The sequence below is a fragment of the Amphibalanus amphitrite genome, unplaced genomic scaffold (assembly GCF_019059575.1).
Source record: "Amphibalanus amphitrite isolate SeventyFive unplaced genomic scaffold, NRLGWU_Aamphi_draft 001105F_arrow, whole genome shotgun sequence".
Classification (NCBI taxonomy): domain Eukaryota; kingdom Metazoa; phylum Arthropoda; class Thecostraca; order Balanomorpha; family Balanidae; genus Amphibalanus; species Amphibalanus amphitrite.
The window spans coordinates 144362-163193 of NW_024882599.1; the positions used below are offsets into that span (position 1 = coordinate 144362).

The window sequence follows — 18832 nt, forward strand, 5'->3', positions numbered from 1 at the left end:
TGGCCTGTCTTCGGACGGGCTCAGCCCCGGCGACTCACTAGGGTGCCTGCCCAGACCAATGTCTCCCCCTATATATCCTATCATTCTCCCGGCTCTGAAATGGTCTTACTGGACCGAAAGGGCCTAACCCAACAAAACAAACAAACAAACAAATACTCAGGAACTTGAGCCACAATATCTAACGCCGGGAGATCGCCCATCGCTGGCTCGGCACCGCCAATGTCACCTACATATCTGACATGACCCTGACTCGACCCACACACACACACACCTATCACTCTCCCCGTCACCCGTCCTCTGCATCCGCCGCCTCTCAACCAACAATTTCGCAGTCGGCTTTTTCTCTCTGTGGGCTGCGTCCCGACCAGCCTACCTATCAATCATCCGTAACTACGGCCCGGCCAGAGGCGGCCGGCCGAATCTTCAACTCCACCGAAATACCCCTCAGCTGAAGAGATAAAAACAATGACGCGAAAATTGCCTCTGTCCGCCGGCGAGCGGACACTGGGCTCCGGTTTGAGCCGGTGCCGCCGGCCAGGTGTGACAAAAAATCGCCGGCAAAAAGGTCGGGTCACACCGCGTCGGTGGCAGTGGCGGGGTTGGGTTACACGGCGCGCTGCCCGGGGGGACAGCGGGCCGAGCGGAGCGCGACCGGGGCCGGGCGGGGCTGGGACAGGGCGGGACACGGTGGGACAGGATGGGACAGGGACTGGGACAGGCTGGGGAAGATTGTCGACGAGAGAATGCTGACGGAAACTGGGAAGGAGGGAATAGGCGAGTAAGTCATCCAGAAAAGGTGAGTGTGGGCCTTTCCACAGATCAGACTGTGGTCCTTACAACGGTTCGATCGCTTCAACACAGCCAACAAGAGTCCAAGACCCACTATGCCACTTCACCATGCCAAAACTCCGATCGCGCTAAGGTCCAACAACCTGTGTTTCGAACCTCTCGAGAGCGAGGCTCGATGAGCGGCGAAGTTTTTGTCCCGTGGCCGCCAGCGATCGGGCCCGAGAGGAGAGCGGAGCAGGAAACTCGAGCCGGGCGAGAGAACATTTGCATACCCACCGGGCAACATCGAAAAATCGCCCCACGGCAAAAAGGTGAAGGTAAAAAGGCACCAAGCCCCGGTCACCAGATGGTGCTTTGAGCCTGGCGCGATGAGCCACTTTCTTTTTAAGGTTGAACTGGAACAGTTTTTTATCGGAAGCAGATGGCTACTACCATGCATAATTAAACCGTTTTGATACTTTTGATACAGTCCCGGGAAATTAAATCGTATTTTAAATTCAAGCCATCTTGATGCGGACACTGACGCGTACCAGCTGCCCCTGGTTCTGGGCGTGCTTCTGAGCTCATTGAGGCTGACCGATTCATTGACGCGCTGTATGAATCCCTCTACATGTCTTTTACTCTCTCATGTCACTCGCTAAGACGACGGCGCGTGCCACCGTCACTGCGGCGTCATTGATCCCCTCTTGGAGACACTGCGAGTGAGTAGCGCACGTGCTCCCTCCCACTCGCGGTGTCTTTAATCCCCCGCTACAAGACGCGCGCCACTGTGCGCCCCGCGGTGCCTTCGATCCCGGTCACCCGCAGTGTCCGCTGCACCGCTGAGTGAGCCCGCTAACCGCCGCTCGCCCCTCGCCGTCTCTCTGCGCCCCTTCCTCTGGTGGCGGGACACCGACGGAGGCACGCGGCGTAATCCGTGGATTAATCGCCATAATCGGGACCCAGGGACGGCTCCGGATGGTGGCAACGGGGATCGGGGAGACCACAGACATGCAGCCGACCTTTGGAGCCGAGACACGAACGCGGGAGGATGTGAGCTCTCAGAATTCGGCCGGCATTACGGCGAATGCTGCACGTGCTGAAGCAATGACACGACTGGGAGATAGTAATGGTTTCGTTATTAAATGGTGGGTGGGCACTATGAGCATTACTAAGCAGAAACTTGCGTGTACATTTTTCTTGTTTACGACTTTAATTTACTTATGCTCTCTGACATGTGGGGCACTGGAATGAATAATGATGCTATCTTGCGGTCAAAGGTAATACGGAAACGCAATTTATAATAGTAATTGAGTTGATACGTTCAGGCCGAAAGTTAATGAAGCTGTGAGGCTTCGAAATAACACATCTGCAACTGGGACAGGCAATATAACAACGTAATGAAGTTCAGATGCGTGTTATGATAATCTTTCCGCGCTTGCAGTCGAGGCCGAAGTACAATCAACGAATATGACATCAAGAAACCACGTACGTACCGTCGGTAGTGCGACAGTTTCATTTTACCTCGTTTCCCCTGGGCTTCCCCGACGTATATAGATTGTCGACGACGCGCGTTTCGTGCGCACGGTTTGTGGCGAGACGCGTGTGCTTTATTACCCGGCGTTCCTGCAATGAACGGCCGACCACCCGTTAAATCCACTGTGAATCGGGTTTTATTGCCGACCTGTGTAGAACAGCGCTTCAGCGGCGAAAACGGACGGCGTTCGCTTGGAAAACACCGCAGCCGCGGCGGGTCCGGGGCGAACGATAAAGCAGAGCCGCGGCGAGTCCACAGAGACGGTGTGGACTCGGCTTTGTTTGCACAGAGCTGCGGCGGACGGTGGCGACACCCGCGCCTGAAATAATGAGGAGCAAACAGCCGACCCCGGACTCCGCCTCCGGCTGCCCGAGGTCGGGGGCTCACAAACCTGTCAGTGGCTTACAAACAGAACGGCGAGGCATGGCTTTACCATCTCTGTAGGGATTAGGGAGGGGAGGTGCCGATATTTAGGGACCTGCATATGTGGATGATAACGTTTCTTTTCTGTTTGATTGGCACTTAATCGATGCAGTATCATAAGTAAGAATTTCCTTCTGTTATAGAAATCGCAACTAGTTATAACTGCTTAAACAGTTACTTGTGCCGGAAGCTAACGTAAAGTCTCACTTACCATACATTGCGTGTCAAAGAGATCTGAGCATGGTCTCCTTATCATACGCACGTCCCATTAGCACATTATCCGTACTCCGGGGCAACTACATTTACCATTACCTAAATTTATTCTCGCAATAAACATTTCCGTGCCGCCGTGCCATTTCGCGCGGTGCGTGGAGCGGTTGCGGCCGCCCCTGTGGCCGCTCTCGGTCGGGCGCGGCCCCCATGACAGTGCGGCCCGATGACGACGCGTTAGCGGGACCCACATCACGTCAGTGCGTGCCCGCGGAGTGGGCGGCTGTGCGCTCCGCACCACACCTCCCAAATGGCGTGTCCGCGCGCCGTTTCGCGCAAATCACTTTGCATTGCGGTCGGCATGAAGCGTCAGCGACATGCGAAATGACTGCGCGATCCTGGCGATATTTCACAGAATACGACTGGCTTCTGAGGGAGCTGTCAACTGATGTTACCTTGTGTGATGTGCGAGTTGCGACGAATGTGAAGAAAATATGAAGCTCTGGCGGCATAAATCTGGTAGCCCGATCTTGCAAATCGTACATGCATTTCCGCGGGATGTGCCAATGGAACCTCGGATGACTTCGTAAAAAAGTAACTTTTTGCTATCAGACTTGTCGCATATTTACAGGTGCATTTTGAACAACATGCTTCAGACTTTTATGAAGGCCTTTAAAATAATGGTCACTTTAGTTGCTGTTAAGTAACGGTTAAACAGAAAATGAATGAATAGTAATGAATTTCCACCTATGGGAGGTGGGAGTCTGGGCGCCAGCAATTGTTGAGTCGAAATGGGTGAGAATGTTTTGCGACCTGTATTTAACCAAGTAGCCGATGAAGCGACTCACTGGCAGTTCCAACTAACGATGCATCATACCTACCTACAACTCGTGCGGGTATTATACCTAGGAGTTCACTTCAGCAGAAACGATAGTGATGCCTATTGCACAGTTCAAATTGGCGGAACAGCTTTTATAAACCTGCTATGTTTGTTTTCATCTTAACCCTAGAACGCCTAGGGGGGGTTGTATCAACCCCCCCCCCCCCCGAGGCTTTTCTTAGCTACACGCCGAACCGTTTCAGATAGCCTGCTCAAATTTTCAGTACCCTTTGGGGCATCCTTTGCGCAACTTTTGGTATTTTTTTTGTCAAGGTCATGTCAGGTCACGGAGTTATGACGTCATAAAGGGAACAACCTCCGGCCAGATTTACGCTAAATTGGAGATTGCTTCACATTGGTATAAATGCCGACTGACCTGACGCACTGATGGATTGTTTTATAGAATCACAACTGGCTGATTTGACATTGGCACAATGTCCGTTGACATTTTGAAGGTCACTAAAGGTCAAGGTAAGGTTATTGACCTCGGTTGACCTGTAATGACTTCTTGCACTTGTATGCCATTTCGGGGTATTTTGATGCCCTGAATTCGAATTTGCTATCCATTTCAGGCAACGTCGGTTGTTTCTTGTAGTTCATTTTGGGTCAGGGTCAGGTCAGTGACGTCACACGCCTGACGTGACCCAATGGACAAATGACCTTGCAGACTTCCGATGCTCCCAACGCATCATTTTTAAAGTTATGACATCGAAATACACACCAAACGATAGAGAATTGATCAAGGATCACGTTAGTGAAGGTTTCAAGTCGATATCTCTTACCGTTTTGCCGCAATCGGCGCGGAAATCTGAAAAAGTTAGATTTTTCCGAAAATTTGACCTTTGACCGGTCATAAGTAGGTCAAATGTTGACCTAGGACCAAAAAATATACCACCAATCGCGAGATCTCGTTGAGAGCAATCCGTTGGTTTTTTCCGCTAAGCTCTACGACCTTCCGTTTCGAAACGCCAGGGGGGGGGGTCGTAACAGCCCCCCCCTGGTCGTTCGTGTTATGAGAAATGGCCTGGTCGTGCGAGGGTTAACTCTGCACTACAAAATTTACTGTCGATGGCTTTTGGCGCAAATTCCTTGCACTAGACGACTTTGTTTGAATTTCAAAAGCGAAGCATTTCACATACCTCGGCCCACTCGAACCCCAGTTCGGAAAACGCCCTCTGCAAAATGCAAATTGTCCGCCTGCTCCTTGCACCGACCCGGGCGCGGACAAAGGCGGCGGGCAGCGCCGCGGGGCACATTCTTTGGGAGTGCCCGGCGGGCGTCGGTGGAGCGGCTGCCAAGTTCCGCAGAGCGCCGCAGGCTGCGCCGTGATCGCCGCCACTAAATCACAATCGCCGCCGCGCGCCACACGCCGCCTCCCGGGTTACGCATACCCAGCTAATGGCCGCCGTGGCGTATCGGAGGCGACGGTTGCCGTGGGAGCGGCCGGCCGCCCGTCCTAAATCAGCTCTCCTGTGCTAACAACAGGGCCGGCCGGCGCCGCTGCCGCGCCGCTGCTCGCCGCGGCGCGGCCATCCCGGCGCGGCTGCAGACCGGCGGCGAGGAGCGGTTATGACGACCGGTCATTACGGGCCCTGTAAACTGCATGGCGTCGTTAATGCCGGGACGGCAGTGTCGGCGCCAATTTGGCCACCGCACTGCGCGTACCGGGAACTGGAGGCCGCCGGCGCGGCGGCCGGACTCGGCTCCTCGACCGCCGGCCGAGCAGCACGACTGACCTCGCAGGGTGGACGGGAGTGGCCCGACCTCGGCGGAGCAACACCTCGGCTCGAGAGAAGGGCAACTGGGTCGAGCTGAGCACCAGGAGGAAGTGGAAAACATAAGTTCGGTGGAGGGAGGCCTGTTCTTATCGGATGAAGAGCAAAGATGTGGCAAGGACCACGATGACAAAGAGCAGGAACAGCCTCGGCTCAAGCTTGTGTCAAGCTAATACTTTGCTCAGCATCACTGCTCAGCATTTCACGGAAAATCTCAGCCCAGTTACTGCTAAGACTCGCAACGTATCAGTCAATTTCATGCCTGATATTCATGTCTGGCTGAGAGTCACGAAGACAATTCATGAAGAGACCACAATATTCCCACTTTGCCCACTTTACTCATGCCTAAGCAGCTTCGCCCAGCATTCTGGCTCGACAACCACATTACGCTCCATGACATACGGAAAACCTCAATGGCTCGTCAACTCAAACATCTACAGCCGCTAAGACATCCATGCACCGCAAACTGCCCAATCAAACGTCTTGCCCAGGCGAAACCAAATCCTGCAAGCCTCCATTGCAAGTAAAGTGGTCCATCGCACGGAAAGGCTCAGGAGCTGCTTCAACCAGACACATTCTTAGAGTGGTAAGAGATTTACACACCTTGACATCCACTTCAACCAAGTCCTCCCGAACCCTCCCGAACAGAAACGTTGCAGGCTCGTCCCCGCCTCCTCGTCCGCCGCCCGTCGTCTGCCCACTGCCCCGTGCCGTCCCTCGACCGGCGCGCTCATCCGCCGCCGGAAGGCGGTCTGGGAGCCTCCGCACAGCGGCCTGTTTGTACCGCGATGACACAGCAGCCGGCGAATCACAGTAGCTCCGTAATCAGCCGGTGCGCGCGATGATTTACCGACAAGTTATGGGCTGCTTTACCGCTCGGCCGCTTGCCGCCGCCGCCACCGCCGCGCCGGCCGTCCGTCTGTCCCCGCACCGCGAGCAGTGCCCGCCCGGTGCCGCGCCCGGTGCCCGCTGAGCTGGTGGCACCTGGGGCGCGCGCTGACAGACTCCCCCGTGGCGACCGTCACCCCCTGTGGCGGCGCTACGCCCCGTGTCACGGAGGCGGGTCCGTGACGGGCGTGGAAGGCTCCCCCGTAACGCGCCGCGGCGGGGGCAGTTGCGGGCGGTGGTTGTGCAACGGTGACCGCGAAATGGCGGGAAGGTGTCACTGAACTGGGGAAGGAGTCGATGCAAGAAGCGCACCGGGCTTTGAAGGGCCAGACTAGGGACATTGACGAGTTGGGGACAGAACCAGGGTCGAAACGAAGCACCTCCGGTCGCGTTCGAGGTGGTAGGGTTATTGCAGGCCAGACGGCCTAACATAATTGGACTTGAAATTGTGGTTGAGGTGGGAACCTGAAGGCCGCTGCACAATTTCGTTATATATTTGTGCAGCCTTTAATTAAGTTATTTACGGATCTGAGTACGTCTGGAGTCAGCCATCCGAGCAAATACGACACTGTTTTCTGCCCCATACCTGGACCTCGGGCCAAGACACCCACTCGAAAATATGTGGGCGCGGCATGCATGTCCCACAGTGCGCCACAGACTGCTGATTTTCACCTCTCAAATTAGCGGGAGGCCCGCCTCTGCGCCACCGGCCCAGCTGGGACGCTGGGGTGACCGATAATGGCGTGTTTACCGGGCACGGGCACCGCCAATTCGGTCCCACGTCTAATTCGGCCCCGTCCAGCGCGCGGCCCAACTTCCCTGCCCGGTCGGTGCGCCGCGGTCCGCCACTGGATATTGATAAAGCTCGCACGCGGTGAGGCGGCACCCGCGAGGACGCCCCCGAAACAAATGGACGCACCGGCTGCCGCCATCCGCGGAACCGAATTCAGATTGCTCCGTGCAAAAACGACCGCGGCCGTGCAGCCCGGTCACAAAAAGTGAATTAAACTTTACGAGCGAGTCTGATAAATAGAAATAATTATCGTCGGGGTCATTATAAATCGATTAAGTCATAAGCTGTGACGATTCCACACCGGACAATGGCGCATTAGTCGGTGTGGATGCGTCCATCGCGTCCTATCGCGTCCCGCTGAGTCCGTCGCGCGCTTTTGTCCGTCGTCGCGCGTCCACCGCCGGTGGCCGCGCGCGGATCTCTGGCGCGGACTGACTGCCCCGGGGTGGTGCACTCGCCCCTCTCTAAATCAGCTGGCGGCGCGAGCGTGCATGTCAGTGGGCAGTTTGGCGGCGCCGTCTCGGCTGGCGCTACCGTGTTACGCCGCCGCCTCCCGGAGGCCCCGCTGTCAGACGGCTCCCGCGCCGCGCCGCCGGCGACACGCTCCGCGCGCGCGCTTTTCGGGTGATTTTCCCGCGTCGCCACTGCGCGCGCGGCTCGGCCGTGCAGACCGCAGGGAAGTGATGTTTAACCTTTTTAGGCATCCCTAACGTTTTTATACATAGGAAGGATTTTCGAAAGTCGATATGGAGAGTTCAAGCGACGTACGCGAGTCCCAGCAAGTTGCAAGAGTGGAAAAGCCAGTTAGCCCAGCGCATGGCTCTTACACGACCCACCAGACCGGAGCGGGCTCGGACGAACCAGGCGCACTCGAGGCAGGCCACTGAGAGCAGCCGGGTCACGCCAATTACACTAATGGCGGGCCGGAATTCGGCAGCGACCGTGCAAAAATGTACGGCGGCAGACGGGGGGCGCCCGGCCCGACCGGCCACCACCACCCGGGTCCCGCGGCAGTGGCTGGCCGCCGGCCGCATACCGGGCGCAGCGCAGCCGCCGAGCCAGGGTCCATCACAACACGGGTAGTTGGCCGCGAAGACTTTATTGACCCATAAATTGGCATAATAATCGGTGGCGCGCGGACGCCGCTCTGCAGAGAGGCAGGCGGCGCTGCAAAGAGCCTCTGTGAGAGAAGCCGCCGCCGCGCACCGCCAGGTCAGGGAGCGGCGCCGCGCACCGGCCGGGTCAGACGGGGATGGGCCGGCCGGAGGCGGGACGCGGTCGGGTCAGAGGAACAGGTGGGTCAGCCAGGTTGAGCCAGGGCGGTCAGCGTGGCTTACCCACATACATGACACACCAGTCTGGGGGACCGTCACGCCTCAGGCCTGGATCGGCTGCTTGAAAACATACGAATCGAATAAAGTAGCAAAGCAGCTCGAGTGATCGCGACAAAGCTGAACAAACGGTGTAAGCTATCAGAAATAAGAACCAAAGGCCCCTACACTTCCACACCCATCGCCTGCGCTGACGGCGCGCGCCTGCTGCCACGCCCACGGCCCGTCGTCTGAGAACTATGCTGCCACCCGCCGCCGCTACTGGTGAGAAAACCCCACGGCCGTGTTCCACTCCTTGCCCTCAGAGTCCGGTCGGCGTGGTCACCGGCGCACACTCGCCACACATTAATGGGGACGTTAGCGAGCGTTAGTGGACGTTAGTGGACGCTTGTGGACGCTTGTGGATGTTACAAGACGTTAAGTGTGATACAGCAGGAGACCACGCCCCAGTGCGGTGCGACAGACCCTGAAGTCCGTTTCGCGTAAGCAGACGTGTATTCTGTAGGGCCGTATTTAATAGCTAGTTGTGCATCAGTTCAGCCAAACACTACACCGATATTTTACGGGAAGAGTACGATTCAGTCACCGAAGGAGATTCAACCCATGTGCCGTTGCCGTTGAAGTCCATGGGCTCTAACGCTACCCCACACCACTTCAGTGGAATCCTCAGCACCAACGCTGCCCAATAACGTGCCACTGCACGCAGTGTAGCGAGGCACCCTTCGCCAGCCGCTGAGGTGTGCCCTGCGGTTTCCGTCAACATCCCTGTTTCTCTGGGTTCGCTGCTGACGTGCGGCGACCCGCTGAAAACGAGGTGCCACCGCGCTGCAGGTGACACCGCGCCGCCCCGGTTCCCGAGAAGGCTGCAGTTGGCGGCGGCTCCCAGTGAGAAGCCGAACCGGGCAGGCCGTACGGCCGCGCCCGCGGCGACGGATGCCACACTAATGCGACGGTTGGCGCCGTCTCCTCGAACCGTTTAGCCCAGCGAGTTCGGCGTCCAGAGGTCGGCCGCAGTCCATCTCAATCGGCGCTCAGTGGCACCGCCATGGTCCGGCGGCTGTGGCAATGGAAGTGATGGTGGCAACGATGTTGGCGGCGGTGGGCAAGTGGTGGTGCAACGCCATGTTAGGAGTGCCGCATACGTCTCCCGCGCCGCGACACGCCACATGAAATACCGCCGCGGCGAGGCGTCTGCAGCGCATCCTGCTTGGCCTCGCCGCCCGCGGCCCTCCGTGGGGTCGTAACTCACCAACCCCATCTAGTGGCGCCCTGGGCAGTTGGGTTTCCATCTCGTCCGCATGGCGTCAGGGCTAAATCAACGTTCTCGCATGCAGCCGAGTCGTAACACCGCCTAATGGGCCTATGGGGCCATCGCGAGGCGCGGCCACTACCGGTCTTACGGCGGCGCGCCGCGGACGCCGCCGCCGCGCCACGCGCCGCACGTGCGCACGCAAAGCCCGCGCGAGTGACCGGATGGCGGGTGCGCACGGCGCGCCGCTTCCGCGCGCGTCCGCCGCGCCAGAACACGCGGCTGGATGCGCCGCAATCGGCCAACGGTGACGAAATTGGCGCACGGTCGCCGTTCTCCGATGCCGGTATTGATTTACAAACTGGACCCTGTAATTAACCCGGCGCGAATTACGCGCCGGGGCTGGTCAGAGGCCGGGGAAACACGTGGGATGCATAGAAATCGACCGCTTGTCCACCGGAGAAACGGGCCGAGGTATCGCCGGCACGGGGGTGGCGCGGGTCGGGCGTGGCCAGCCACCGTCTGCCGGACAGAGCTCTACAAAGGTGCGCCGGAGTAGCGGGAGATATTTCCAGCGACAATGACTGCTCCCGAGTTACGCCAGCAACAAGATATCCCAATGTAGCGGAGTTTATAACGCGCCTACCACACATCAACCGCCACTTCTTTTCGCTCTTACACTGAAGCACGTTCATAAGCGGCATCAAAAGCGGTCCAAATATGGAAATAACCAGTCTCGTAAATTGTGAGCCTCTTGATTTGCAATGGCCAGTGTGCAGGCGCCGGGGGCTCGGCCGGCGAGCCTGTTATTTTCCGCAATTACTGCACAGGACGCCGGGTAATGGGGCTCTGCCGCCGCCGCCGCCGCCGCCGCTGCCGCATCTGCCGCCAGTACAGTGGGTAACCGGCGCCGCGACCCGCACCGGCGGGTGTGCAGCAAGGGCAGGACGACAGCGCAATCGGGGCGGCGGGCACGCACAAACATGAGATAAATTATAAAACAATGAGATATGATATCGACGGCGAGAGGCGTGGTGGCTGATATGAAAAGCTGCAAGAGGTGCTGGCTGACTGCATAGTGCATACCATGCCTTTGGCTCATCCGGCCAATGACATTCTCACCGTGGTGAGCAGCATTAAAAAATGCTGAACATTCAATGGCAGCCAATAGTGATACTTTAGACGCATATAGTGGCCTACTGTAGGTCTGATGATCAAACAACGCCCCATCATCAACTGTCCACAAGAATAACAACATTTACAATCTCATTCCCGGCGGTGTTAGTTATGATTTCACGGTTCCGGGCGCAGTGGTCCACAGTTCCCGGGTCACTAAATGAACCCATTCCGCCCTCACCACTGACACCGGTGGGCAGTCAGTGTCAGCCAGCGAACGGACGACCCTTCCTATCGGCCGGCCGACAATTTTCCACCTCGCGTCCCCTGCACGGCGCGGTAATGAGCCCGCACTGGGCAATGTTTGCAGTTGATTTGCGACCTCACGCTCCGACAGAGACAGGCTGTGCCCGGACCGGGGTGTCCGCGGTTATACAGGCCGGTACCGGGCTCACCCGTTCGTAATGGACAACGGGCAGGCACGTCCTGAAATTGAGCTGTGGTACTGCAATTTGTTTGCTTCATGTGTCCTAGTAAAACGACTATTATGCTCATACTCTAGATACAGAGATACGTGTTTCATTGCCTATTGCGAAAATGCATGTTTGGATGGCAGCAAAGTTACAGCTTTGTATTGTGGTGACCTAATTCATGGTATTCTAGTCATTCCTCGTTAAACGTCCTTCCCCGTGAGCCTTGCGGCTAGCCGACACCACAAATCTGAATAAATACCACAAACGAAATAAACACGGCAATAAAACGCAAGGTATTCCAGTGCATCTTGTCTTCATTTGCACTTTTCTCACCACAACCATGGAGTTGCATTACCCGGCAGTTTTTACAGTTCGTGATCCCAACGTTCTCACTCTGCCTTTGCCGTCTCAATTCTCACCGGCAGGGTGTTGTTCTGCACCCAGCTGGGCCCGTCTCGTGGGCCATGCGAAGCGCGTGCCGGGTGGCTCGCGTGCTGGTCACGAAGGCCGCAGCCGATGTTCCCGCATCATCGCTACCGATCACGCAGACCAGGCCGGGGTGGATCGTCGGTCATATACCGCCACAGCGGCGGCACCACGGCGGGCGGGCGTAGAAACTATGGGAGGCTGGCGTAGAAGCTAGGGTGGTTTGGCGAATAGACAACAGCAGGATAGCGTACAAACTACGACTGACTTACGTAGAAACTATATAGTGGCTGGCATAGAAACTGGGACAAGCTTGAGTACGGCGGAGTGTAGGAACAAAATTTGTGGCAGGCTGGTGGACTTGAACTAACTGTACATATGTACGGCGCAATTGCGATCAAACTACGCTAACCAGCAAACGATCTACATACGGCAGGCTGGCTGACGTAAAGACTAGGTGAAGGCTAATTGAAAGCTTTCAAACATTACGATCAGAAGTATGTTAAACTGAAGGAAACTATGGCAAGACACAGGCGCGGTACGACAATTACAGCGTATCATCGTGCAATATCGCTACAACTTTTCCTTTGATCATCAACTGCACACATTTTATGCAGCGATCAAAGCAGTCGTACGTACACTGAATGGACGGCCATCCAACACCAATTCATTGGAATCAGCACATTGTTTCCAAATCCAGATCATCGGACGATAGCGACCGACCTCATTACGGCGGCGGAGTGGAGGACATTTCCCTATTATCCGACCGACCCCCAGGGAGGGCCAGCGCCGGCGACGACACCGAACTACGCCTTCCAGTCGGCGGCAATCCGGGATCAGCCGAAGAAAAAGCGCCCAATTCCCGTCACCATGGCGACGCCAGACAACAGACGCTGCCGGAATCAGATCTGCTAAAAGCCGGGCCCATTTCAGTCGATCGAACGGGCCGGAGTCGCTCGTGGCGCGCCGTTGCCGACGAGCGCCTCTGCGTCGATGCTGACGTGGGGTCCAGCTGCGGATCTGCGTCGTTTCTGCTACCGTTGGAACTACAGCAGCTTCTAGCATATCGTACAACCCAGAAAGGGACGTCTTCAACTGGACAGCTCGTCCAAGAGTCAGCACTAACGAGCAACGTCTCTTACAGTCGTTGACGAGTGACTTTGGCAAAATGTAGCCGAAAATCACCACCTCATACGTCCATTCGGGGACTGGTTTAGCGCGCGAGACCGGCTCGCGAGCGGCTCGCGCCACTAACGAACACAGAGCGGTTGTGCCGCGCCATTTTTACCGCGCGCCGTTCTGGCAAGGCTGTGACGCTGTTTTCCTCTTTCCTCGACAGGGGAAAACGGGCTGGTCGGGCGTGCTGCGGCCCGTGCCCTGGCGCCGCTCACCATTGCATGACCGGGGCAGGTGCCGGGCCGGCCTAGAAGGGTGGCTCCGGCCCGCCACGGAAACACTCTGCCAGCGGCGACAAGCAGGGCTCCCAGGGAGGAAATGGAAACGGTGCAGCTGTCTGTCTCTCTGCCAGAGCGCCTGATGGAACTTTGTGGCTAGGCAGCTTTGTTACCAAGTCCAGAGGTGCTTTCTTATGCTTAAAAGACGTGGATTAGGCATGATGTTTGCTGTTTTTTTTTTTTGGCAACCGTTTGTAATACAATGTCTCCGCAGTTTATGAAAAAATGCAGTTTCTGTCTATTTTGTCGTCCGCGGTCCGTCTGTCATATTCTCAATTGCTCCGTCTTCCCTCTCCTTCTGTTATCTCTCATTCTCTCTCATCCTCTCTCTTCATCCCTCTCTCTCTCTCTCTCTCTCTCTCTCTCCTCTCTCGCTCTCGGACCGGAAGCGGGCTGGCCGAGCATTACCGGGCTGCAACACGGCCACTTCCGCCCATCTGCCGGCCGGAAATTGCATCGATCCGTCAGCCCACGGCACAAGAGGATGCGCGCACAGGGCCGCTGTGGCGCGCTCTCTCATTTGGCGGCGCTGGGCGGCGCACAGACGACGAGCGACGGCGCAGGAAGCGGCGGGATGGCCGACGGACTCAGGCCGACGCAGGACGGGCTGCGGTGGGGGAGGGGAGGGCCGGTCGTCGGCTCGTCACCTGCAGGGCTGTTGCAGGGTCGCAGCTGGCACGGCCGAGCCGGGGCGCCGGCAGATCGATGGATGCGGAGGGGAAATAGGTGTGCTCGCTGTAATGAGGTAGTACGCTGGGATGAGGTGACGCGCCGTGTGAATTAGCCTGTCGTTGTTCTGAAGCTGAGTAGTGGAGACCGGCGGGGGCTGAATTGTGCGCTAAGTAATAGAGCACAGCGTTGATAATGTCCTGTCTTTTTAGCTGTCTTTATTCCTCCCACACTTGCATTCGTCATGGCAGGAAACCAAAGACAAGAAAGCCGTAGCCAGTCTGGACTGTTCCCAAGACATTGAGTTTTCCACCAATGACCAAATTCAAGCCCCTGAATCTGTTGACCATGTCGACCTTCGCAATATCCTCAGCGAACAGAGCCGGCTCTGCCTGCGTGCTCGCTGGGGTCATTCACAGTGACCCAGGTCAGTGCCTCCGGCTCACCTGCTGTGGCTATCGACCGCCAATCGGTCCACCATGCTGATCAGCCGGGCTGCGCGCCTTATCACGTGACCTGGTCTAGTGCCCATCTGTTTCAGGGGTACCCCACCACGTGACCTAGCCCACCTGGTGACCGCGGCTGGCCGACCGGCCGCGGTCGCCGCCGGGTACGCCGCTGGTCTGAATAATGAACGCACACTCCATAGGCCAATGTGGGGAAATGTGCCGGCCGCGCCGTGAGTGCGACCACATTGACCACCCACCCATCCTCGACACGACTCGCCACATTCCACCTCCTCGGGCGTCGCCGCGGGGTCTCTCAGGTCGCGGTGCCAGCCTGCGCGCGCGGACGGCAGCGCACACCATCCGCTGCTGTCGGCTCTTCAAAGCGGCGCGGAGGTGCGCGGCTCGTGCCCGCGTCGCCGCGCTCCCCTGCGCCGGGGGTGTAATGAATCACGAGCCCTAATGACGCTCCGTCGGCCTCCTGTCGGCCCATTCAGTGCCGGGGTCATTGATAACCGCCCTCCGTCTGCCCATTGAGAGGGTGAGGAATGACCAGCCAGCGACACTGGTTTACCGGACACCGAGCAGTGGATGGACACGGCGGCCGCTGTCTGTCCTGTCGACTGGGGAAGCATTGGAATGGGCGTGCCTATCGGATGAAACCATTGCTTTCAGAGAAGACAGAACATGGATGTGCACCTCTGTAAGCTTTGATGTCCTGAGTACGATCTCTAGTGAGGTTAATGAGAAACCTCCCGCCACAGAGTCGTTAAATTTTGGTGGGCCTCTCTCCAAAACTACGGTTCTGGCACGCCCCTGTGCATGTAATCAAAATAGGAAACATAATTTGGTGGTGATTAGGAGTTCATTCTCATAATTGAGATGATTTAGGTGAGGGTGCAGGTTGGCTGCACATTATCTACTAGGTTTTAATTACAGGCTGCCTGAGACAACAGCCGTGCTAATTGTCCAAAGCGCAAATGCAGTTCGTTTCAAAAGTCAAGCTCATTGTATCCTTGCTACCGTCGCAAGTCTACCGAACACGAGCACACGTGAACGGCATCCACAATTGTAATGAAGCGCAGTTCCACTAAAACTGCAGCTTCACCATCAAATAGCGCCACTGGCTTCAATGCTCATCTGAATCTCCACTGCTTTGTAAAAGCTGGCTCATCCAGCAATCTTCTTCATTTGGACGGATCTACTCTCGCCTCCCGTGAGAACGCGTCTCAGACACGACCTGCTCTTAGTGAACACTTCGAGCTCACCAGGAGCCACTCAGGACCCTCGCATCCGTATCAATCCACAGCTGACCGTTAATGAGCTCTCTCGTATCACCGACGGTCTGCGTATCGTTATAAAAACGGAAGTTCGATACCGTCCGATTGCGCGGTATTCCATTCATAAGAGGGTCCTCATTAATCATCGCCATCAGATCGTCGGGCGCCATTAGAGTTGGCCACAATAATAATATTTCGATAGGCGGGCTAATACGCGGGGCTCGGGTGTCCGCTCGTCGCGCCGGGCCGGTGATCGGTCTCAGGGTGTCGGTGATAGGATCGAGGACCGGGCGCGGGTCGTGTCCCGGCCGGACCGCTCTCAGGATCTCTCCGGATCGGGGGAGACCTACGGAGAGGCCTGTGGAGAGACCTGCGGAGAGAACTGCGGAGAGACCTGCGGAGAGACATGCGGAGCAAGGCGGGACTGGAACAGAGCAGGGCGGGGCGACGAGCAGCTGAGACATATCCCCAAGTCAAGTCTGCTATGCAAATGCGGTAGGATGATGTGAGTGACCACGACAAGGGACCGTACTTGGTGATCGTGTGAGTCTGGCTCCATTGTACCATATTGGGAGCAAGTATGTCCTAATTCTTCTTTCGGATCGGCAGCACATTTCGCAGAGATGTTGGCGTGAACGGTGGAGGAAGAGGGCCCGTTCCATGTAGCCACCTATGATAAACCAGCCTTGGGCCAACCGGAGCCCGGTAGAATGTCGGAATATCCAGCAGCCGCAAATCCTGTCAAGACAACTAACTACAACTTGAACTGTCATCGCTTCCGGTTCTTAGCGCGTCGACGCCCAGCGAGCCGTAAAGATAGCGGCGTCGGGTTTTTGACTTGCCCTCTCACGCTCCAGTCGCGAGCTGTGTCTGAAGCCGGTACTCCACTGCGTGGGTGGCGCGAGCTGCTCGGACCTCATTCGAAACCTGCGCACTCCTTGTGGTCAGACGGGCTTCTCGAACTGTCGCTCGCAGTTTGGGGCGGGAATCAGTTTGTGGGCTTACTGGAAGCCATAGTGGTGTGTAGTTGGCCAACCGAAGAACCAAGCAGATCGTTCGTGCGAGATCGGCTCCTGTGCTGATGATGGGCAGACCGGAGAGCAACAGCGGGATTGCAGTAGATCCTCATATTTTCAGAAATCCCTTGCCACTTGTCTTAGAGACATACTCTCTCACCATAGCTCAAGCCAATCAACCGAATGCCGCTTCTTCCTCTAATTCAGTAAACAACTTCACGCCCCTGGAACTCATACCACTCAAACCAGGGTCAACGCCTCTGATTCAGCGTCAGTGTCCCTGCCACCACTGAACCATTCTGGAGGTCACAAAAACACCACGGCAAGCCCATCCGCAATTACGCCTCTCGGAGGTCCCGGCGCCCCATAAAGATCGGTCCGGTCGCCGGAGCGGCGGGTCGGCGCCGGGCGCGAGGCCGCGGCCACGGACTTTTTGTGCCGATGATGATGAGTATTGGTCGCCGTTTCGGTCGACGGTTTGTGGTGGCCCCGCTGGATGAGCGGTGAGCGCGCTGTGCCCCTGGTCCTACCGGCTATCCACGGAACGCCAACCCGGCGGGAGGCGTTCTGCCTTTGCGATGCTCTCAGGGAAAACACGAAGAGAATGACACATAGAATGTCTTCTGCTGGATGTGTTACGCTTATGCATACATGTCGGTACTTTTGTTGCGTGTCTATTCATTCCAGTGCTTCTTTTTCTCCATGCGACATTTTTTATCTATCCCGAGGTCCTGTTAATATTCTAGTTTGTTTTGACACAGCCTGTCTCCTGTGACACCGCACCCATTGTTCTCGCCATACAGACCACATCCGTTTGACAACGGGACACGTGCTCAGCCTCCCTGTCGTACCCCCACGCCGAGGAGGCGGCCCATCAGAGCTCGTCGGCCCGTCTGATGTCGGCCAAATCCTCCACCAACACTTGGCTTGATCAGGCCTAATTCGGCCAGTTGACATGACGAGGGCGGCGCAGCGGGTACAAACGCGCCGCGCCCTGGTGGAGACAGTTGTGGCGCGCCCGGCGCCGCCCTCGCCTCCCACGTCCGAGGCGCTGTGCTGGCTCCCATCGCGTCACAAAGCGGGACCAAGCCGCGGGGGACGGAGTTGTAGTCCAAACGGTGATGTCGGGTACTCCCTTTCGGACTATTTAAAGTCATTCTGACAAGGATGATGGCAGGGTTAGGTAGCAGAATTTCCCGGAGCGTGAACTGCTGCCCTAATGTGTACGCCATTGCCGTGAATGAAACGCTTCGAAGACTTGGTTGATAAGCCAAAGAATGACGATCTTCCCCAATAAAGCTGCTCATGAATCTGAGTTATGTTTATCTCTACCGAGCGGTATCCACCTGCTAAATTTAGCAAGGTCAGCCGGTCAAAGTCCGGCTGTTCGTGCATGTCAATCTGCAATGCATCACACCTATCAATCAACCAATCATAATGGAGCCTCCCCGACTGGCAAGGCCACTGATTCCATGTCCGTGATCCTTCTCTGCTATTACCGTGTTCGATAATATCGGGCTTCAGTTGAAGATAAGCATTTGGGAGAAGTAACCCCAAGTCACGTGACTTCGGCACCTATTCTGCGTCATCAGAGGAATGACGTAACGCGGAATGCATTTATAAATGGATGAGTATACGACCTCGGGGGTACTTAAAACCGAAGAAAATCCGAATCCATTTCATCTTGGCTTTTGATGCTGTCATCTGAGACTTGTTAGATAGAAAGAGCTCCACGAATCAATCATTAGGAACAGGAAAATGTGACAGATTATCTTAGCCATCGCAACCTCTTAGATTGTGTGGCTAGTTCTTTACGTCGGGTACATGACAAACACCTGATCACAACATGATCCTTTCAAAAAGAGGTCGGTGGAGCGGATCGTGGAAGCGCCACATCTTATAATGTGACCAAAAGTTGGATTCACAGCTTCCGAAACCTATAAGATTTGTGGGTGCACCTTTTGGGACCATAAGAACTTAGCCACAATTTTGATTTGCATCGAATAAAAATGTCGCCATCAGGTAAGTCTGACAGCTTTCACAATTGCTTTCCGTTCCATTCCGCTGTCTCACACGGGCATGAAGGATCATGTCTACC

The 18832-nt window shown here is 56.4% G+C and overlaps 1 protein-coding gene across 1 annotated transcript in view; it reads right to left on the bottom strand.

The window, feature by feature from the left end:
- LOC122370169 (aryl hydrocarbon receptor-like) overlaps positions 1–18832 on the bottom strand; it is an 85486-nt gene that overhangs the window by 38362 nt on the left and 28292 nt on the right. The window lies entirely within an intron of this gene.